The following is a 24523-nucleotide window of genomic DNA, read 5'->3' as shown; positions in this document are numbered from 1 at the left end:
CATTTCGACATTGTTTTTTGGGCTAAATCAAGTCGGACCATCATGGCCTTCATTTTTGTTTTTTGTTTTTTTTCTAAACCACATTTACCATTTCTAAAGCTAATATATTATATTATATTATATTATATTATACATAAACTGACTTAAAACATTGTTTTACATTCTCAATACTACTTTCATATTCTTATTCTATTTACAGTTTGATGTAGCACAGGCCTACTATCCACTTAATAATTTATCAAGTTTCAGGACATTTTATCTGATTATCAATTAATTCACTCCATCAGCATGTAATATAATGTTTCAAATCTACATTTATGTAAATTCTGCGTGACTTCTACGTTTTTTTAATGAGCGTGCGCGTGATCATTGGAGTTCTTCGTTTGAACTGTGGCGGAGGGAGTTACCATGGAAACGGCGCGGCACCTCTCAACTGACAAGCGGCGAGCTCCGTCTCTCACTGTCGTTTTCATTACTTTCAGGTAAGTTTAGTACCTAAAATTACACAAATAGTACATACAAATATTCCTGACACTTTCTTTAATGTAAATGACTGGCTTTCGTTGAATATTTACTTTATAGAAATGGTTTAGTGTCTTCGAAAAAGTCCGTTAGCATCTCAACCGTTAGGCTATCCTTAACTATAAGAGGTTAACTTTAGACGTGAACTCGTTTATGTAAGTTTGGGCTTTTAATCATATATCTTATGTATGGATCAGAGCAATAGAGAGAGATTAATACAGTAATGGCGGCTTGTGGAGCCTCTCAATAGTTCCCGGTAGTGATGTTCGGTTCGCGAACAAATCGTTCTTTTTAACCGGTTCTTTTCAGTGAACCGGTCGAACCAGTTCATCAAATCGGTCTGAATCGTTCCAAATAGTTCGCATCTCCAGTAAGCAAACACTAATCCACAAATTACTAAAGTTACTCACTTTTTGACGTGCCTGACACTACCTCTCGAAATAAACCAACATCCCGGAGTTATTCAGTTACTCCAACAGTACACTGACTTTACCTGCGGTGAAGAGAGAACTGATGATGAGCACGAGCAGCAGAGCAGCTGATATGAGTGCGCATGCGCGCCGTACACAAACGAACGTACACGGCCTGTCACCGTTCTCGTTCTCGAGTCAAGAATCGGTTGCAACGGTTTTCGGATCATCAGTACACAACCGAGAACCACTTCTTTCGGACATGTCCGATTTGAGAACCGATGAGCTGATGATACTGCGCATGCGTGTAATTTTTCAAGAGAATGAAAAGTACATTAGTCAAGTTTTGTTGAACATCGGAAAGTGAGATAATATAAAACATACTGGAAATATTTATGACTTAATTCAAAATACAAAAAGTTTATTGTGCTTTTCCAAATACACCATAACAGATTAATAACATACAAAATACTGTACATACTGTACATAATAAACTACATGCCAACATGAACATATTTTGTACACAGATCAGTTATAATGTTCAGAAATAGTTCTACAAAATTACTTTTCTATATTAATGTTATTTAAAAAGCAATATAGCAAAAGTTGTGCAGTTGTGCAAGTTATTTTTTTTTTTAAGATTGGAAACAATTAATTGTTTGTAAAACTATCAAACTAAACATTTATTTGTTTCATAAATAATCCATGGACAGCTTACTTAATTTCTAAACAAGGTGATATAAAGATTTAAAAAAAATGACGTAATCAAACTACAGCGAGCAAACAAGCGACTCCTTTTGAATCGCTCTCGCGGTTCTTGAATCTCAATCTCGTTCTGGAGTAGAATCGGTTGCAACGGTTTTCGGATCACCAGTACACAACCGAGAACCGCTTCTTTCGGACGTGTCCGATTTGAGAACCGATGAGCTGATGATATTGCGCATGCGTGATTCAGTGTGTGATCTGAAGCTACAGAACAGTAATGACTGTGACAGCACCATCGTCTGATCCGTTTAAACAATAAGATTGTATATTATCAGTACATCTGAATCAAAATAACTTGTACATTAAAGCCTGCTTGTGTAGATTATTCATCATTAAATTAGATTAGTGATGTTATCAGATTACAGATTAGGCTAGGATCGGCTACTGGATAAAGTTAGTATCAAACACCGTATTAATAGTTAAATCTGTTATTTTAATTCCGTTTCATCCATCATTGTGGAATTAGAGAAAAGGATTCTAAACATATATATATATATAATTTTTTTTTTTTTTTTTTTTTTTTTTTTTGCAAGGTATGGAAAGTTACATATTGGTTAAATATAACGTTTGGGCACGTGTGACAGCGGGTGGGTGTAAAGTGGTAAACTGAGGATACCAAGTTTGTTCCTTATTACACGTGTATTAAAGAATAAAATTCTTTAATAATAAAAAGCATCCGATATACATTTAGTGTTTTAGGCATTGTGATTCAATTAACTATTACCTGTCTATATTTCAGCTCAGCTGAATTTTTGGATTGATGTCAGAAGAAAGTTGATAGACCTAAATGAGATTGAAAAAAACAAGGTTAAAAAACAGTCTTAAAATAAGGGAGCATTTTTGAAAAAGGAATCATACTAACTACCAGAACTGTGCTATACTACTGTATTATAGAAGTAATCATGCTAAACATGTGTATATCAATAACATACTGTGTATGCACTAGGTGCTGATAGATGGAGGCTTAGTGATGCTACAGGACTGCTCTGTGATGGAGCATCAGTGATGATGCAGGTCAGGATAGCTGAGGGGACCATGGTGAGAATAAAAACAAAAGGTATGTTTCAAATAAGCCAGTAATAAAGTATTGTGCTAAATGCGTATTGTACTGCTGTTTTGTATAAGGAATCATACTAAACTAAATATGAAATATATATTATAAATAATTTAAGGAATCACACTGCAGTGATGCTGTGCATCATGAGTGCTGCAGGGTGAGGACCAATGATGTTATAGGCTGTGGGTCAGTGATGTTAGGGTGCTGGTAGGTGGAGGAGTAGTGATGTTGGCTGGGTGCTGGTAGGTGGAGGAGAAGTGATGTTGGCTGGGGGCTGGTAGGTGGAGGAGTAGTGATGTTGGCTGAGGGCTGGTAGGTTGAGGAGTAGTGTTGTTGGCTGGGTGCTGGTAGGTTGAGGAGTAGTGTTGTTGGCTGGGTGCTGGTAGGTTGAGGAGTAGTGATGTTGGCTGGGTGCTGGTAGGTTGAGGAGTAGTGTTGTTGGCTGGGTGCTGGTAGGTGGAGGAGTAGTGTTGTTGGGTGGGTGCTGGTAGGTTGAGGAGTAGTGATGTTGGCTGGGTGCTGGTAGGTTGAGGAGTAGTGATGTTGGCTGGGTGCTGGTAGGTTGAGGAGTAGTGATGTTGGCTGGGTGCTGGTAGGTTGAGGAGTAGTGATGTTGGCTGGGTGTAGTGGTTGAGGAGTAGTGATGTTGGCTGGGTGCTGGTAGGTTGAGGAGTAGTGATGTTGGCTGGGTGCTGGTAGGTTGAGGAGTAGTGTTGTTGGCTGGGTGCTGGTAGGTTGAGGAGTAGTGTTGTTGGCTGGGTGCTGGTAGGTTGAGGAGTAGTGATGTTGGCTGGGTGCTGGTAGGTGGAGGAGTAGTGTTGTTGGCTGGGTGCTGGTAGGTTGAGGAGTAGTGTTGTTGGCTGGGTGCTGGTAGGTGGAGGAGTAGTGATGTTGGCTGGGTGCTGGTAGGTTGAGGAGTAGTGATGTTGGCTGGGTGCTGGTAGGTTGAGGAGTAGTGATGTTGGCTGGGTGTAGTGGTTGAGGAGTAGTGATGTTGGCTGGGTGCTGGTAGGTTGAGGAGTAGTGATGTTGGCTGGGTGCTGGTAGGTTGAGGAGTAGTGATGTTGGCTGGGTGCTGGTAGGTTGAGGAGTAGTGATGTTGGCTGGGTGCTGGTAGGTGGAGGAGTAGTGTTGTTGGCTGGGTGCTGGTAGGTTGAGGAGTAGTGATGTTGGCTGGGTGCTGGTAGGTTGAGGAGTAGTGATGTTGGCTGGGTGTAGGTAGGTTGAGGAGTAGTGATGTTGGCTGGGTGCTGGTAGGTTGAGGAGTAGTGATGTTGGCTGGGTGTAGTAGGTTGAGGAGTAGTGATGTTGGCTGGGTGCTGGTAGGTTGAGGAGTAGTGATGTTGGCTGGGTGCTGGTAGGTTGAGGAGTAGTGTTGTTGGCTGGGTGCTGGTAGGTTGAGGAGTAGTGTTGTTGGCTGGGTGCTGGTAGGTTGAGGAGTAGTGATGTTGGCTGGGTGCTGGTAGGTTGAGGAGTAGTGATGTTGGCTGGGTGCTGGTAGGTTGAGGAGTAGTGATGTTGGCTGGGTGCTGGTAGGTTGAGGAGTAGTGATGTTGGCTGGGTGCTGGTAGGTTGAGGAGTAGTGATGTTGGCTGGGTGCTGGTAGGTTGAGGAGTAGTGATGTTGGCTGGGTGCTGGTAGGTTGAGGAGTAGTGATGTTGGCTGGGTGCTGGTAGGTTGAGGAGTAGTGATGTTGGCTGGGTGCTGGTAGGTTGAGGAGTAGTGATGTTGGCTGGGTGCTGGTAGGTTGAGGAGTAGTGATGTTGGCTGGGTGCTGGTAGGTTGAGGAGTAGTGATGTTGGCTGGGTGCTGGTAGGTTGAGGAGTAGTGATGTTGGCTGGGTGCTGGTAGGTTGAGGAGTAGTGATGTTGGCTGGGTGCTGGTAGGTTGAGGAGTAGTGATGTTGGCTGGGTGCTGGTAGGTTGAGGAGTAGTGATGTTGGCTGGGTGTAGTGGTTGAGGAGTAGTGATGTTGGCTGGGTGCTGGTAGGTTGAGGAGTAGTGATGTTGGCTGGGTGCTGGTAGGTTGAGGAGTAGTGATGTTGGCTGGGTGCTGGTAGGTTGAGGAGTAGTGATGTTGGCTGGGTGCTGGTAGGTTGAGGAGTAGTGATTGTTGGCTGGGTGCTGGTAGTTGAGGAGTAGTGATGTTGGCTGGGTGCTGGTAGGTGAGAGTAGTGATGTTGGCTGGTGCTGATGGTTGAGGAGTAGTGATGTTGGCTGGTGCTAGGTAGGTTGAGAGTAAGTGATGTTGGCTGGGTGCTGGTAGGTTGAGAGTAGTGATGTTGGCTGGGTGCTGGTAAGGTGAGGAGTAGTGATGTTGGCTGGGTGCTGGTAGGTTGAGGAGTAGTGTCTGTTGGCTGGGTGCTGGTAGGTTGAGGAGTAGTGATGTTGGCTGGGTGCTGGTGGTTGAGGAGTAGTGATGTTGGCTGGGTGCTGGTAGGTTGAGGAGTAGTGATGTTGGCTGGGTGCTGGTAGGTTGAGGAGTAGTGATGTTGGCTGGGTGCTGGTAGGTGGAGGAGTAGTGATGTTGGCTGGGTGCTGGTAGGTTGAGGAGTAGTGATGTTGGCTGGGTGTAGTGGTTGAGGAGTAGTGATGTTGGCTGGGTGCTGGTAGGTTGAGGAGTAGTGATGTTGGCTGGGTGTAGTGGTTGAGGAGTAGTGATGTTGGCTGGGTGCTGGTAGGTTGAGGAGTAGTGTTGTTGGCTGGGTGCTGGTAGGTTGAGTTATTTGTTATTTGCAGAAAATCGGCAAAAAATAATTAATGGAGCAAATAGAATAACTAGGTGAATTAAAAAGTTGAGTTATTTCATAAACAGAGTCTAGAAAGAAGGTGTTTAGTTCTGTAGATCTGATGATTGGATCTGTAACTAATTCAGTGTTTATTTTCAACTCTAAATCTTTATTGTTATGATTCTGTTTTCTGCCAATCAGCTTGTTGATGGTTTGCCATATCTTCTTCCCATTTCCTCTTGCCTCTTCAATAGTATCAATGAAGAAGTTGGCTTTAGCTTGTCTTAGCCTTTTTATTACTTTATTTCTTAATGAGGTAAATTTTTGTTGAGGTTTGAGGAGTAGTGATGTTGGCTGGGTGCTGGTTGGTGGAGAAGTAGCACATGTAGCCCTATGGATGCTGCCCTTTCTATTATTTCGGTAATTATTGGCCTGTACTCTGCTCCGTTGGTAGAATTGCCACTGTAATGATATGCCACTACTTGTTTCCAGCGTGTTATGTTTCCAGCCAACATAAACACACAAGCATGTGTTGCTACTCCTGTGTGACCTGGCAAAGTGACATCACCATAGAGTTTGCCTGTGAGCATGTGCAGCTCCACACTTGGAGTGATTGCTATCTCATCCAAGGACAGTACACACTCCCTTTCAAGGTCTGCCAATCTATCTACCTTCAGCTTTAAGAAATCAAAGACCTCTGTCAACACACCAGGCTCAAATTTAATACATTCCATCCTTCTTTGCAGGGTTCTGATTGATGGCAGGGGAATCTGCATTTCCTGTAGGGTCTTGTAACCTGTTGGACCGGCTGCAAAGCGAATTTTCACTGCCTTTTTAATTGTGTCTTTGCTCCACTTCATCCCTTTTGTGGTCAGTAAACCTAATGCCTTAATTTGGTCTTTTGAGAACATTTTCTTTAAATTTGTGTCCCTAATTTTCATTGTTTTCTTGAGAGCTGCATTTGCATTCTTTATTTTTCTTAGTGCAGCCTTTGCATTTTTGGATATTTTTTCTTGTCTCTTTAATTTTTTAATAGACCCTGGTGACTGGCTGGTGGCTCACTGGTATGCTGACTTGCTGCTGGCTGACTGGATAGTGTCACCTCCACTGTCTCGCCTCCTTAGCCATGTCCTCTCTTTCTTCACTGTCACTTTCCCTTTTCTGAGTGTTCTCATCGCTTTTTTCCTCAGCCTTTGAAACTGATATAGGCAGAATACATGGATCACATCACTTCAAAATAAGAAATATTACTACAATTAGAAAGAGTTCATACTTTTTATATATATATATATATATATGTCACCTGTAACACTAGCTGTGATCAGCAGCTATGTGCTGTATGTCTATGGTCTAGGGGTGTATCGTGGTGCAGGGGCCCTCCTCTTTTTGAACACAGGACGATGCACAAAGATGGAGGGAATAGCATCTGGTCTCAGCCTACTCTTAGACTTTTTGGTCATGACAAATTGGTCTGCCTCAAAATGTGCCTGCAGAGTGACTTGAGGTTAGTTTCCACACACAACAAATTTTTGTCTACCCACATACTGTATATATCACATGGTCGTTAAAAGGCACAGTAATAGGGAACACTTTATAGATAGTTAAAATACAAATCAGAACATGAGACAACTTGTATGAATTTATTCCTATATGAATTCATATCAAATCAGTAACTGATGAGTTGTCATACATTTTAAACATCAGCTGTTAATGATCACAACTAATGAAGTTCAACAACTTAAGTTGAGGAACAAAGACTACATCTCATTTTTCTGAGCAATTTCCCATATGTAGGTGTCTAACCATTTTTCCTGTGTTTTACTCCTCTTTTATCTCTCTTTCAGCACAAGAACCACATGGAGCTGATGACTCCCTGCAATGAGACACACTCTCCACGAGTCTCCGCTCCCTGGGTTTTGCAAGCATTTGCTTGTTCCTTATTTCTAGTAAACCTAACAAAATTTCCCAATGGGTGGTCTATGTGAAAAAGTGCAAATACAATGTAATTACCTCACAAATTTTTGTTGTTGTAATTTTTATTTATATTAAGATTGCTCCTGCTGACTTGAGCCAGCCATTTTTTTTCTCCTCTCCATGCCAGTGGGGAAGCCAAACATTCGCACTCCTTTCTCCGAGCAATTGGAGCATCCCCATGCAGCACAGCAAACCATGGCAGAGATTATGCAAGGACAACTTGGAGGAAAGACAGACAAAATGCTTGGCATGCTATTCAGTTTATTAGAAATGTATTCATAAATAAATTGCTGTAAATAGTCAAAACGCATAAAATATACGTTTATATAAGTGTACAAACAGATGTTTAAGTTATTTTAAACTTGAATATTTTATGTATATATGAATAAGTATTGTAAGAATTATATATTATAAAAATGGCAAGACCATAAAGAGACATCAGAAAATTAATTTATTGCTATTTTCCATCTTATTGGGACACAAATAATGCAACTTGATCATTTTTTTTTTCAAAATATGACTTAATTTTGATTTTAATGTTTGTATCCCACAGGATACGTTGCCAGTTTAGGGGTATAAATTGACTGCAAACAGAATTATTGTTTGGCAATAACTTTTAAAACATTTTAAACAATTTCAAAACATTTTATTCTCTAATAACTTATAAGTATTCTTTGTAACATATTCTGCTAAACAATAAGTGATAAACAATATTTCCGAATACATTTATATTGAAAACTCATATAACTTAATGCAACAGATATATTTCATACCAGCTCTAAAAAGGGCAAGACCATGAAGAGGTATCAGAAAATTAGTTTATTGCTATTTTCCATCTAGTTAGGACATAAATAATAAAATGTCATGATATTTAAAAAAAAAAAAAAAAAAATTATTTGTTTATTTTAATATTTGTATCTCCAGGATACATCGCTCCTTTGGTGGTATAAATTAATTGGAAAAAAATGCTTGTTTGGCAATGCAAATTGGCAAGCCAGATTTTTAAAACATTTATTCTCTCATAACTTAAAGCAAACATTTTTCGTAAAATTATGTTGAACAGTAAGTATAATGCCTATTTATTAATACATTTGTTTACAGTATCATATTTAATACGCAAAATTCTAGGGCGAATAAATTATCAATATGAACAAAACTTTGCTGAAAACCCTGTCGTACACAATCTACTTCATGCCTTCTGTACTCCGATTGATAGTTCATACTTATAAAGTAAATGTAAGAAAAAAAAATGACTGTACTGAAGCAACTTGATTATTCATAGGCATGAAGTAGATTGTGTACGATAGGTTTTTCAGCAAAGCGTTGGCGATATTGATAAATTATAGACCCTAGAAATTTGCATATTAAATATGATAAAGTAGGCTAATATATTCATAAATAGGCATTATACTTATTGATCAACAGAATTTTACAAAGAATGTTTGCTTTAAGTTATGAGAGAATCAATTTTTTTTTTTTTTTTTTTTTTTTTGATGGCAGTGGGAGAAGTTGGATACATAAGCCGCAATAAAATAATGTTTGCAAATGTCAAAAAACAGAACAAGCACACTTCTGCATTATTAAGCACTACAACATATATAAAATAAGACTGTTACAAATTATATATTACTATATATAATCGTAAGAATTGTAAACATTAAGATTAATTTCACTTAATTTTATTTTTCACTTATTGGTAATGGATGAAGACATCACACTTAACATCATGCTGTTGCTGCTAGTTCATTGACTCATTGTGTGGTGCGAGCTGACAATCACCTGTAACCAGTCTGTCTGTCCTATCTGAAAGTCATAAAGATGACATTAGTTACCATGAGATAAGTGAAAACACAATGAACATAAAAAACAACAGCAACCCGTTTCAATCCAAGTTAACGTTAGCCTAAAATATGTTAACAAGGCAAAGGTAATGGTTATTGAACACACTAATCCTCAAATATTAGCGGATTTTATCTTTTAAAAAGAACATTGCGACATTACACATGTAGATGTGTAATAAAATTATTGAAAATCAATGCATTTATTGACTACTAATTACCAAAAATCGCAGTTGTGACTATCAATTTGAATTGCCCGCCAAAGCACTTCCTGGAACTATCTGAGTGTACATGAATCACGTGACGATCAAGCGTTTTGAACTTCCGTTGTCGCAACTCTCTCTCTCTCTCTCTCTCTATGGCTCTGGTGTAGATGAGAGATTTTGATAGATTTGTAAAGGTTTTGTTGGCAATTTCTCAATGAATGAATGGAGGTAAGCTAATTAATTTAACCTAAAAGTATGGACTGTACGGTTAATCGGTGACGTCACGTACATGCAGGGTTGCCAACCGTTCCGTATAATACAGAATCGTCCCGTATTTAAGGCATCAATGAAGTTTGTCTCGTATTCTCAGGCATACGCTCTAAATTGAGAATTAATCATTACTTTGAGACAAATTTGTGAACATAGCCGTTTGCGGAAGGCTTTAAGACTAAGCAGACTGTTCTGCCGGCGGGTCGCTCCTGCTTTACAGCGAGCGGGTCTCGCGCTAACGGCAAATCCCTTTCACTGTTCGCGTTTTGATTTCAACAACATTCAGCCACGCAAGAAAACATGAGGGAAGACGTGATCAAAAAGGGAAGTCGTCTTTCATTATTGCTAATGTTGTGAAATAGAGAAAAAAAACATGTTACGCCCTAGGCTATTCTTGGACCTCATTATTGAAACACAAAATAATAAAGTCTCAAGCATCAAAAGCAGCCCATACTAGGCTAATTCTCAGTTCTCTACTTCTCTTTAAATAAAAAATGCATTTTCATTTATTCATACACGTTGCAACAACATTTAGTTTAAACTTTTAAGTGCCATTATTTAAAAAAAAAAAAAAATGATTTATTGGCTGATATTTTAAAGATGTTCAGTTATTATGCTTTCAAATTTTATGCCATCTATGTCGGCCTATCTTCCTGACATTTTTTTTAAATTATGTTTTTTAATAGAGGTTGATGTTTAATATCCATTGGTGTAGCTATATATATAGAAAATGGGTAAAATTAAAATATTTAAACATGAAGCCACAATATATCTATGGGATTGAACCATATTGTAGGGCCTTTAAAATGAAGATTACAAAAGAAAAGTTTAAGAATGAGAATATAGATGGATATATATATATATATATAGATATATTGAGATATCTTTAATACTTTTAGAATTACAGGCACACAAACTTTGGAAAAATACTATTTATGGCACTCAAACAGGAATGTTCAATTGTGTTGATAGAAAAAAACGAGATACATTTCTAGTTTCAACATTATTTGTTCTTCAGAAAAATGTGCGACCATTGAAAATGTGTACCAATTTACTCCTGGAGGCGCATTGAGATCCCTATCTCTGGAAATGAACCATATTGGGCCTTAAAAATTAAGAAAAGAAAAGTTTAAGAATTAGAATCTAAAAGGATATTAAGATATCTGTAATATGAGTTACAGAAATGCAAACTTTGGGCGAAAAACACAAGAAGGGCTTTTTGCCATTTTTGAACTGTTGGCATATGATGCAACAAAGATTGCTAAAGTCAACAGATTTAACTAACAGGCCTACCAATCTCTGTGTAAAATATGTTGTTCTAAAGTCATTTTACCCCCTTGTAATCTGACTCCAAATCTCAGGTGAAAATCGTAATTCTGACCCCCTCTACAAAATAGTGGATTACTCAGTAAATCCATTACATTTAATAGTTTGGCTTTCTTCTTCATTTATGTTTGTCTTCAGGAAAAAAAGAAAAGAAAAAGAAAATCAAAAATTTGAGCAGGGAAAGTTTCTGAAATTTGGTTGATTTTGACACGAAATTACCTAAATGTGTTTATATCTGAGAACCTTTTATACATCTTTTATACACATACTTAACTGCAGATACAGAAATGACATACACTGTGTGGTACAGTACAAATACACTGAGTGTCCCTTATTTTCCTATAACGAACCAGGACTGTGCCTTATTTTCCTTTCCAGACGTTTGCAACCCTATGTACATGGAGAGTGAAAATGGGCTGAAACTATTTCAAACACTTTGATCTTTCATGGTAAACATTTCCAAACACGAAACTATTTCAAACTTGTTTGATCTTTAATGGTAAAAAGGCTTTGACGTCCAAACATAAGTGACACTGTATGAGCATTACTGAATAAGTAAACCTAAAAATGTATAGATTATTTCTAATAAACATGACATTGTATACTAAATATTGTTGGCTCTGTGATAAATTGTTTATGTTCCCAGATTTTTCCATGCTGATGGCAGTGCAGTTGGACATCTTTAGACATTATGAACCATAGTGATACCTCAAACATACACTACCATTCAAAAGTTTAGGGTCAGATTTGTAATGTATTTGAAAGAAAGCTTTTATGCTCACCAGTTACCACTGCTGCATTTATTTGATTAAAATACAGTAAAACAGTAATAGTGTGAAATTATAATTTTATTTCTTAAGGTCTTAAAAAGCCTTAAATTCGACTTTAAAAAATGTGCAGCGACCCAGATGCTCTATGTCCAGTCATTTACGCCGTCATCACCCGGGTGTTGATATCGCACAAGCACAGGTGAGACCTGAACATCTCACGTTGCTATCTGTGTTTAAACTGAACTCATTTAAACCTTGCCAATTTAAACATTCATCTGTAAGACGTGAAAGAGAACTCGAACCCGAAGCGATGAAGACAAAAAGACGTAGAAATCACTCTTGACTGAATAGCTTTTGTAACTTCAATAATGTTTCATCTTTATTTAATTATTCAAAGAAGTTTATTTGCAGTGTTATTTTATATTTGTTTAATTTATTCAATTTCTGTACCTGAAAGCTGTTAGATACATGAGAGCTAAGATACAAATAAAATAAACAATGCTTTAGGTCAAGTCAAGTCACCTTTATTTATATAGCACTTTTAATAATGCAGATTGTGTCAAAGCAGCTTTACAGTGAAAACTGGTATATAATTTTGTCTGCACAGCAGCTCTTAAAGAAAATGGTGTCATTATCCATCTTAAGTAAATTCAGTATTGATTCATTCCGATGTAAGAATCAATAGTTATTAATTTAGTTAATTTATCTATATCGGCACTGGAGTAAACAGTGATGTCATCATCCAGCTCAGTTCAGTTCGCATACAATGGTGTCAATGCAGGCAGATCAAAACACTGTTATATATCAAATGTCAAGTGTCCCCAACTAAGCAAGCCAAAGGCGACAGGTTTACAGGTTTTTCAGATATTTATTTGTGCTGTTCCTTGTAGTTAGTTATCGAAACCATGACCCTAAAACTGTGATAAAAACTATGAGTAATCTGAACTGTTCCACCCCTAATCGATCTATATCGATGTATTGTTACATCCCTGTGTATAACACTATACACTATACCGCCCATTGTCCATGATGGGTTTTCTACTACATATTTCAGTTAGAGACATCATTTATGTTATATTAAGCCATACAAGTCTTAACACCAGGGGTTCCCTTTAAAACATGAAAAATCGATATTGTGTTAATTCAGGGTCTGACAATATATCGTGATAACCGTGATATTTAAAATGAATAATACATATGATAATATAACACATAAATAATCCAGCGCCAGTAACTGGTTGACATCCCAAAGTACAATAGGTGGCGGTATTGCACCTTAACGTTGCCATCTGACATGAAACAGAAGAAGATGCAGAATGTGCAGCTGCTACTGCCGTGCAAAATCATGTCATCTGATTAGACAGAGGAGATTCTCTGCACAGCAGAGCATGTGAGCGAAAGTCGTCTTAGTTTCATATTTATCTTTAAATAGTATAATGTTATTTTTTTATTCTATGTTGATTATGAAAAGTGAACAGCACGAGTAAGATAGGATAGCTACATCATAAGATGCGCAGTATATCGAGAGACATGGAATGGGTCATACATGATTTTGACCTCTTTATTAAGTTTTGTTTTGTAGAAAGCCTTTCTTTAAAGTGATTTTCGTTTTGTATAAATTGGATCTTAATTTTAATCAATGTTTCATCAACCAATTGCCTGGATTTAATAAATAAGAAACAAATAAAGCAGACAATATAATGGAAGCGCCGGCGCGATCACTTGCACGTGAACTAAGGCACGTCCCTTTTCGCTAGGAGTTGTAATGCTATGCTAATCTATATAGCCTTTATCACTGTATATAATACTATAAATAATATAATTTCTGCCTCTAAATAAAATCACACAGCATGGTCTTTAAAATGTGCATCAGAAAGTCTTTTCAGTTCTTCGGGATACATTCAGGCAGTGTTTTTTACTCCAGCTTGAAATCAGATAAACTAAATGCTTCCCTGCATCCCAATGTGCATACTATCCACCCTATCCGCCCTAAATAGTACTGAATATTACTAATGTCGCATACTATTTTGGATGGATAGTATGCACATTGAGACACAGGCCTTATCTTCCTTCATAAAAATTTGCTAAAGACAGATAATGCAAAAAGTAAAAATAACTGTGCCTTGTGTTTATCAGTTGTTTATCAGTATCTGATTACCCTTAAGTGTAGTTGTTGTATGCAATGGTGTGATTCACTGACTTAAAAAAAGAATGAAAAAGACAAAATAAAGATGAATTTGACTGATTAGTTTTTTTTTTTTTTAAAGGTTTCTATAGATATTGATATATTGTGAATTCTTTTGGCCACAATAACCATGGTGTGAAAAATCTGATATTGTGACAGCCCTACACTATGTCTAATATTACATTACTGTTGCATCAAATTACAAAAAATTAGTTAACGCTGCTGTGAGGGTGTTTCAAATATAAGAGCTATGGGAGTGACGGTAAAAATGACATCTTTCTCTCTTGATAAACTGCCGTTATCAATCACTCTATTTTATCCTATTTTTGAAAGTTGTGAAAACATTATTGTGGAGTTTCTCTTTTGCTATTTGTGCAAATGGAAACACAAAAATATTTAATGAAGCCTCTTATTTCTTACAGACCATGTCAAAAAGAAACACCCTGGCACTGGAGACTCTGAGATTAAGGTGTGCATGGCACAAAAATTTAAAGATCTCCGGAGGCAAGCAGAAAGGTGAACATTGTAACCTATTATACTGCAAATCAGCCCAATCATGTTTCTGGAGATCTACCTAATTCAGCTCCAGCTCTAATCAAAAATGTTTTCGTGCCTTCCCCTAGAATTTGGGGGGCAGTTGTGGCCTAATGGTTAGAGAAAATCTCAAAACCGGCAGGAAATGCCTGAGGTGCCCTTGAGTAAGGCACCTAACCCCCATTCGCTCCCTGGGCGCCACAGCAAAAAATGGCTGCCCACTGTTCCGGGTGTGTGTTTATTACTCCTAATGTATGTGACTGGATGGGTTAAAGGCAGAGGATAAATTCTGAGTATGGGTTTCTATTTATATATTGAATCAGCGTGTCGAATCATGATTCGCGTGTCAAACCGCCAAACTGCTGAAATCACGTGACTTTGGCGCTCCGAACCGCTGATTCATAACGCTGATTCGACACGCTGATTCATAAAGCTCCGAAGCTTCAGGAAGCAGTGTTTTGAAATTGGCCATCACTATATAAGTCATTATTTTGTTTTTTTGCTGCACCAAAAATATTCTCATCGCTTTATAATATTACTATTGAGCCACTGTAATCACATGAACTGATTTAAATATGTTTTTAGTACATTAATGGATCTTGAGAGAGGAAATGTCATTGCTGGCTATGGAGGCCTCACTGAGCCATCGGATTTCAACAAAAATATCTCAATTTGTGTTCTGAAGATTAACAAAGGTCTTACGGGTGTGGAACGGCATGAGGGTGAGTAATAAATGACATTATTTTCATTTTTGGGTGAACTAACCCTTTAATATTATGAAGCAACAAAAATACGCTACTTTCCTTGCAGAGCTTCAGTGTTTACGTCCAAATGGCGGCTCAGTATTGGCCGGCTCTGGTCAGGTGATCAGCACGACACATACGTATGATGCTGAAGCAGGAGCTGGCCAATACTGAGCCCACGTTCAGACATAAACACTGAAGCTCTGCAACGAAAATTGCATAGCAGGGACAGACGAATTTGTTAAAGTCATTATTTTTGTTTTGTTATTGCGCACAAAAAGTATTCTCATCGCTTCATAACATTAAGGTTGAACCACTGAAGTCACGTTGCGGTTTTGACGATGTCTTTAGTGCCTTTCTGGACCTCAAAAGGTGCAATGTCGTTGCTGCCTATGTGTGGATCATATACCCTCGGATTTCATCAAAAATATCTTAATTTGTGTTCCAAAGACAAACAAAAATCTTACGGGTTTGGGACAACATAAGGGTGAGTAATTAATGACAGAAATTTCATTTTTGGGTGAACTAACGCTTTAATGTATTCTTCTTATAAAGAAATTAATTTTTTTTTTTTTTTTTTAACACATCTGATTTTTTTTTTTTTTTTTTTTATGCAACATGTTTTAAAATGTTTTGCAGTTAAATCAGCACCTCACACTTTTCTGGCTGATGTTTGGACTGCTGTAACATCAAGTTACTACAATGTGCTCCACAGCTTGGAAGAGGAGGGATTCATTGACCTGTCTATTCTGTGTGGGATATGTTTTCATCCCCAGAATATGCACAGATTTGCAGCATTTCACAGAGATGTGGAACTATCATCCCCTGCGAACGGAGGGAAATCTGTCACCCAATGAGCTTTGGAATATTGGGATGTTGCAAGCATCTGTGTCAGAGCCTGATTTTGCATGGCTCAAGCTAAACAAAACATACTTTGTAAGGTGATTGTTCTTGTAATCAATGACTGGTGTTTTTTCCCCCAAATGTCAGATTTTACAAGAAATGTCAGATTTTTGCTTGAAAATCAGCAGTCCACTAGATAGGGTGACCACCATCAAACAAACCAAATGTGGGACGATTACTTAGTTTCGTGTGGGACAATGTGAGACATGTTACCAACACTAAAACACAACCTGAAGCTGTTATATAATGTCTTGATTTCTGAAATGGAAACTGGGGACATTTCCTATTTGAGAGGTCAAAATATCACCAAAATCTCATTTGTTATTATCTATTTATTAAAAAACAGGGACTTTACAAAAGCACATTACATTACAAAAATAAAACAACATAAATATAAGAAGATAAATATAAAACAGTATTTAACAAATATTTTTTAACATTATTGAATTTAATATTTTAATTTTCACAAGCTGTTTTTAGCTGCTGTATACAGAAATTATAACTTTTAACTTTTTTGAACTATGATTTTACATTTTAAACACAAAGTACGTGTATTAATTTATTTTTTATTTATTCATATCTGAGTGTACCTTCACCACGTAGTTAAGACGTGTGTGTGGAAATTGCTGCGTCGTGACTGCGGAACTTTTGTGGACGTTTAAAATTGTGCAAAACAATCTCGCAGCCTGTTGAGGCCCTGTTATAAAACATACAAACAGCATTACTTTAATTTAGCATGAATAGTTAGTATGTTACCACCTTGAAACCGATAAAGATGTTTATTTTGATATTTGACGATAATGGCACTTTGCTCTGGTCCAGATCCAGATTACGTTCCTCATGAAGTAGCGGCGCGCGCGCGAACAAGTGTAGCTGCACAGCCCCCTCTGCTCGTCGGTCTTTTCGCAATGTATGCGGGTTGTTTTGAACGAGCTATAAAACGGGGACATTTTCATTTTTGGGTGAACTATCCCTTTAAGACAACTTTTATTTTCTTTCACAAACAGCACAGAGAAACAACTTTCTAATAAAGCGACCAAAGTGCCTGTCAAGTGATAGACGAAACTGACAATGATTTTTATCTTTTTTAAACAAATGAAAGGCAGTGTGGATAAACATTCACAGCCACGCTGTACAGAACACCACACAAAGATATAGAAGAAAATTAATACAAACATTTTGGATTAATAAACCTAAAATATATTTAAATAATAACTGCAGATATGCATTTCACATGTCGGCAAATCGAATTAAATCAGCTAAATTGCCTGTGCGAGCAAGCTTTAACTCTACAGCACAACATCGATGCACCAAAAACAAACAAAAATGAATTTATAGAATTGAATTAGAACAGAATATATCGTTCTAATAAATAAAAATAATTTAAAAAATAGTCATAAATATCAAGTCAAGTGCAAAATGCCTAAAGTGCAGGGGAACATATTCAAAACACAAGCCACAAATAGTTAAATTAGATAACCCAGAGTAATCAGTAAATAAATTAAAATTAAAGAAATTATTAAAATAACGAAAGTATAGCCAGAATTGTCAACTTTGTCTTTTTAACTGCACTGTAAAAAATATTCCGTAGTTTTTACAAAATAATTTTGGCAGCTGTGGTTGCCAGAATAATTTTGTAAAAAATACAGAAAAACTGTAAACACATTTACAGAACAAACTGTAAATTCTACAGTATAAAACTGTAATTTACAAACAAGAAAATATGAATGTAAACCAGTAAATTCAACAATGCACACTACTACTAAAATCTGTTTTGTACCTTTAACATATACAGACACCACCATAATAATGCAGGTGGTAAAAGAGAAAGCCACATGAAGAATCAGGGTTCATCACAAATAGCTTTTTATATACTATTTTAAATAGCTGAATTATATACTAATATAAAGAAGGTGCAAAGAGTCATTCACACAAACGCAAAACACCATCATGGTAACCCACAACACTTATGTAATGCAATAAACATTCATTAAACAACAGAAGATGTAACATAAAACCCTAATGTACATAACTGATAACAAAAACTATTAAGAAACATGATTTTTTAAACAAAATACTTTCAAATGTGGAGTGTCACACAGGGAATTGTGGGAATATCAGTTTACAGTTTTTGACTGTAAATTATACATTGATTTGTTCTTTTTTACTTCTAAAAATTATAAAATTTACAGCATTACTGTGAAAATTACATAAAATGTCTGGTAAGAGCTTTTACAGTTTTTCCCTGTATATAGTACGGGAACATACTGTTAACCTTTTTACAATTTTTTTCCGTAGCATTTTTACAATATTTTACTGTTAAAATCACATTCATTTTTTACAGTGTGCAGAGGCAATAAACGCTAAACTGGAGTGGCAGTCTTTTTAGCTAAACATTCACAGCATCCAAAAATCAAATTAGAACCGGCTGAAATGTTTTAAAATCACTTGTACCCTACTTGATTGAGAGAAACAATCCAGTCTTTCACGCGATCTGCCTGTGTACCTCTGGGTCTTTTCAAATAGCGCTAGTCAGCTCGTTAACGTTGGCCGGCAGAAGCGCGTCACAGCGTTTGTCGTTGTTAAGTAGTAGGACATGAGCTGTTGGCACAACTTGCATCTTACGTTTTTTGGATCATCGTTTACCATTTCAAAGTGCATCCAATTAAACACTTTAGATTTTCTTATCCCAGACATTGTTAAAGATTTAATCCCTGCTGCCAAGATGCCCTCTGTCGGTCACTGATCATGGAAGTGAAACTTAAATCTGTCACAGGGGTGGTTGGATTTATTCACACACATTAAAAATATGTATTAAAAGCTTCTTTCTTTTCACATTTTTATTTATAGCATTATCATAATAGGTTAACCTATTGGGAGAGAACCGGTACGTCTCTGTATCAGATATTGAGCACCCCATATCTCCTCTCATAACACCTCTGAAGATTCGACTGTGAGATTGGTAGTCGAATCAGGCTCCTCCTATCGAAGCATCGAATCGTCGACTATTCAGGGTCACTCCTACTATGTATATGTGTTGTCTTAAATTTAAACTATGTAGATAGAGATGTGCTGTTTGACAAAACTATAAAAAGGAAATCCTGCTATCAGGTTTGTCTCAAATGTAATTTATTAAGTTGATTTTGATTTCTTAAGGTAATTGAACTAATACACGTTTTTTGCCTTCAATGAGAAAACATGAAAAATACAGATAAGCTATGAGGAACACAATAAATGGTTTGTGGCTTCGACCACAAGAAATTTATTTATTTTATTTTTTTTTTAAGAAATGTACACCAAATACAAATTTATATTATTTAGCCTTGTATGCATTTAAAAACATTCATAAGAGTAAAGTAAAGAGTGAACATTGTAAGAAATAATGCTTTGGTATACATGAATCAATGAAACTGCAGGTTTCTACAGTAGACAATTTCAGCAAATTTGCTACACTCTGTCAAAGCTTGCCCCATACAGTGTTTTGAAATTAGAATTAATGTTTAATCAGTTTATTTTGAATATAGCTTTTATAATTAATCACAAAATATATACATTGGTGCGATACACATGCAGAACCAGTTTGGTAATTGGGAGCTGGAGGAGTAAAACTGGGTGCGTCTCAGACAGAAGGCTGCATCAGTGTTGCCAATTTACTGACTTTTTTTCCAAAAAAGTGCCTAGCGACTTCTTGGATAAACCTTATCTAGCATACGCTCTTTTCTGTGTGTACATTCATTCTATGAATCACACGTACGCACATCTGAGAAATGATCGTAAGATCAAATTTTGGTTTCTGCGCAACATTTTGTTAAATGGGAACTACAGTAGCATATTTACACCTGGATATCAAATAACAGCTTATACTAGTTTTTAGTCCATATCTTCAAGCTCAAGTAGGAAATCTTGAAATAATTCCATGATTTTTGACTCTTTCACTTGTTTAATTGAACTATTTGGGCTCATCTCTGGGGCCAGGTGGGATAAAATGTAATGGGAGTCAACCTAAACACCAAAAAGAAAAGCATAAAAATGGATTTTAATATTCGTAATGTGTGGCATAAAAGAAAATAACTACAATATAAAATGCTCAAAACAGTATTTCTACATACTCTGTCATCATATCCTGTGACCGTGTCACTCCTGTGGTTTTCTCTGTGAGACTTTGATAAGATCGTATATCTCAAGGCTCTCGCGCAGTTGTTGCAGCATTGGGGTGCGTTTTGTTGTAATATGTAAAGCAAGAGCTCTGGAAAAACAAAAATAAAGACAAAAAAAAAAGCTTCATATTTAAAAGCAGGGCATTCAAAATTCAAAAACAGATGATACTAGTTATTTGTATTATTGAAATTAATTCCTTGTTTAAATAACTACTATTATGTATAAGTCTGTCTATATAAAAAGATTCATAGTTCCCATCAAACAAGTCTATAATTGCAAGAGTGCTATTGCTCAATTTCATCTGCTTCAAAAACCATATTACAACACATCATGCATTGTACTGATGTTAAGAGTTGATGCTTATGTGAATGAACAATAACAACGAAAAATGTTTTTCTCAGCGCTGACTTACCTTAATATGCTTTTCTTGTGGACAGTGTCAGTTGGTCAAGTTTAGCCACAGTCCAGGATTTTTTTTGTGTAGGTGGACAGGTCAGATACATCTTCAATCTACAAGTAAAATTTTACCTTTAATAAATATTAACAAGCTGAATTTTGGAGAAAAAACCAATCTGTCAGTGGATTTATAACATGATAACAGTTATTCCAGCAAACTACAGTAGTCAACATTTGAAGTGGATCCAAACCTTTCATCACAGTTGTCCTAAAACCTTCTTCTTAGGACAACTTTGATGAACTTTTTTGATCCACTTCAAATGTTGACTACTGTAATTTACCAATGGGCAAGAATTAACAGAGAACTTGTATCTAATGAAATTCTGTCAACAAGACCATTTTGATTAGTGGTGATCTCTGTGTTACCTCTAATGTTACGAGTAACAAGGTATTCGTAACATCATTCTTGCATAAACCGTGGTGCCGGTTGCTCACAGCTTTGAGATATACGATCTTATCAAAGTAATGCAGAGAAAACCACAGGAGTGACACGATCACAGGATATGATGACAAAGTATGAAATACTGTTTTGAGCATTTATTTATATATTTTGTAGTTATTTTCTTTTAATATGACACAAATTACAAATATTAAAATCCATTTTTATGCTTTTCTTTTTGGTGTTTAGGTTGACTCCCATTACATTTTATCCCACCTGGCCCCAGAGATGAACCCAAATGGTTCAATTAAACAAGTGAAAGAGTCAAAAATCATGGAATTATTTCAAGATTTCCTACTTAAGCTTGAAGATATGGACTAAAAACATAGTATAAGCTGTTATTTGATATCCAGGTGTAAATATGCTACTGTAGTTCCCATTTTAAAAGGGTATAAATAAACAAAATGTTGTGCAGAAACCAAAATTTGATCTTAAGATAATTTCTCAGATGTGCGTACGTGTGATTCATAGAATGAATGTACACACAGGAAACGAGTGTACGCTAGATAAGGTTTGTCCAAGAAGTCGCTAGGCACTTTTTTGGAAAAAAAAAGTCACTAAAGGGGTCTGAAAAGTCACTAAATTGGCAACACTGATGCAGCCTTCTGTCTGAGACGCACCAGTTTTACTCCTCCAGCTCCCAATTACCAAACTGGTTCTGCATGTGTATCGCACCAATGTATATATTTTGTCATTAATTAACAAAAAAAAAAAATGTAATGCCTGTAGGAGTAAAATGTAATAATTTTTTAAATGCCATTTAAGGCTTTAATTTTCACAAAATCCATTTAATGACTTTTAATGCTTGTCAGTGCCTCGCGGACACCCTGTCTACAGTAAAAAGTGTAAAGTAGTTTTTATATGGAAAAGGATCTTATACAGATCCTTTATTAACAATGTTCCCTTGAAAGAACAAAAAGTTCTGTACGTTTTGTGGCTCTTTTGCTCGATTCCTTATGAAATGTCTAAAGTGTAGTCATAAGGACTTTACTATCAGTGGGACCATTTTGTGAAAGATTTGTGAGAATCATTCTGTATAATCTGCATACCTTGATTGCCATCCTTTTTTTTTTTTCACTCCATCCATGAAAAACCCAAAAGCTGTTCTGGCTTTCTTATTTCCAGCAACATCCAGGTAAAAGATCTGTTCAGGAGTGTGACCCAATGGTTGTATATTATTATGCAAGCTATACAAGAGAAATGGTATACAGATTAAATAAGGGATTGATGAATAAATATTCACCTTCCTCGAAAAGCCATCAACAGCCCCAAAAACCACCTATCAAAAACAACAACAACAAAAAAAAATAAGCCAGCATTTACACTACCGTTCAAAAATTTGGGATTGGTAAGATTTTTTAATGTTTTTAACATTAACAGTCTCTTCTGCTCACCAAAACTGTATTTATTTGATCCAAAATACAGTAAAAACTGTAATATTGTGAAATACTATTACAATTTAAAATAAATTTGCACTTGAGATAGGTAACCCTGGGTCATTCTAAACCCCGGGTAAACGGAATCCTGGGTTATCTTGCTTCACGTTTCACACTGCTCATAATTTACCCGGGGTTAACAATTAATCCTGGGTATTCATAAGCTGACGTTTCACATTGTACATTCCTAAACCCCGGGTTAACGTTCATATTACAAGCTCATGATCTGAAATATCAGAATGGTTGCTCCTGACAGGGACTTTCCACTTTCATTCGCCTATATAAGGTTGATCTTGAAATGCTATGCACTTCACCCAAAGTGGCCAGCGGTAAGTGCATGCTGAGCAAATCTTTGAGCGTCTCTTTTTGTATGTTTAATTTGGGACGTCCCACACCTCTACTCCATTCAGCCACAGCTACATTGTCCAACAATGGAGGGTCAACAGTCTGAGAAATGTAACTGGAGACACCTTAAGATAAGGGTCATTCTACAGAAACGTCCACTTTTGGTATGACAAAATGTCTTAAAATGTATTTCTTTTTCTAACATTTAAACTTAGACCACATTATTATATTACCCTTTGACTTTATGAATACACATAAATGACAGCTTAATGATTTTTAATTTTTTTTTGTGCATTTATTTAAAGACCCATTTTTTTTGTCACTGGTGTTACCTTACTTCTCTGGCATTTTTATGAAATATTATTTCTCAATTTTTTCAGCACATGCAGTCAGAGTTACAGAATAATAATGATAATGCAAAAAATAAGGAGATTATGTGTTTTTTTTATTTATTTTAATCTGGTTAGTTAAGAGTGTGATTGAATGATGTTAATTCAATTGCGCAACCATTTATTTGCTATAACAATGAAAATATTTGAAAAACAGTTATAAACAAGTAATGATGCAATCCTTTACATCTTAATTCTTGAGTGTAGCAGAATTCAATGGATGTAAAATTATTACCATGTCACATATGACACATTTTATTTAATGTGACAGACAAAAAAACAGTAACACCAAAGACACAATGAATCACCAGTGACGTATACATAGGACCAAAGATCCTTATTCTTCAACTAGAATTAAGTGGATGGGACTAAATTTTTACATTTGGTATACAATCAAAGACTTATCATTGACACTTAGTGAAAGCAGTCAGTAAAATATCATAAACAACATTTAAAAAATGTCTGTAAAATACGCTGTCTGTAAAGTCGCTGCTTCTCAGCTGCACTCAGTTTAGCCATATACCCTTAATTTAGCCATACCTGCCCAAAGGAGGATTAACAGTGAGAAAGAAAAGTTAGAATCATGTAATCTTAGTGCTATTTTATGCAAAAGAACTTAATGAATAGCTTTAAATAAAGTTTATCTATAAACAGGTAACACCAGTGACAGTAACACCAGTGACAATTTTCATGAAAAATGCATTTTACAAAATGGCTGCTGCAAGGTATCAATCCACATGTTGTCAATCATGGTATACTCACTAAATTAAGTAATTTAATCCATTTGTATTCTAGTTTTTTAAAGTAGGTAAAGTAGGTCACACCAGTGACTTCAACTAAAAGCTTCATATGAAATTATGATTTTTTTATTTCAAAAGAGATTTTTGTTAAAGGTAACACCAGTGACACAACACCAAGGGACCACTACATTCATTATATATTTTATATTTATTTGGCATTTGGTTTTTTTTATGTCATTTACATTATATATTTGATAGTTATACATTATTGTATTGGAAATGGTAGAAAAACCTGTTTCTGAGCTGAAAATAAAGCACTTTCCCTCTGT

General features: G+C 36.3%; 1 protein-coding gene and 2 long non-coding RNA genes across 3 annotated transcripts in view; 1 reads left to right on the top strand and 2 right to left on the bottom strand.

Moving 5' to 3' along the window:
• cd44b (CD44 molecule (Indian blood group) b) overlaps positions 1-24523 on the bottom strand; it is a 176085-nt gene that overhangs the window by 117976 nt on the left and 33586 nt on the right. The window lies entirely within an intron of this gene.
• On the top strand, positions 1719-7757 carry LOC127507845 (uncharacterized). The gene is made up of 4 exons (XR_007928479.1): positions 1719-2754; positions 5975-6135; positions 6229-6986; positions 7327-7757. It is a non-coding gene; the product is annotated as an uncharacterized LOC127507845 (long non-coding RNA).
• Positions 19558-20937, bottom strand: LOC127507847 (uncharacterized). The gene is made up of 3 exons (XR_007928481.1): positions 20802-20937; positions 20341-20477; positions 19558-20233 (listed from the first exon to the last, which is right to left on the bottom strand). It is a non-coding gene; the product is annotated as an uncharacterized LOC127507847 (long non-coding RNA).

Source organism: Ctenopharyngodon idella, chromosome 24, assembly GCF_019924925.1.
Source record: "Ctenopharyngodon idella isolate HZGC_01 chromosome 24, HZGC01, whole genome shotgun sequence".
In the NCBI taxonomy this organism is placed as follows: domain Eukaryota; kingdom Metazoa; phylum Chordata; class Actinopteri; order Cypriniformes; family Xenocyprididae; genus Ctenopharyngodon; species Ctenopharyngodon idella.
Note: the sequence above shows the minus strand (reverse complement) of the source record. Positions and strands in the feature narration are given on the sequence as shown.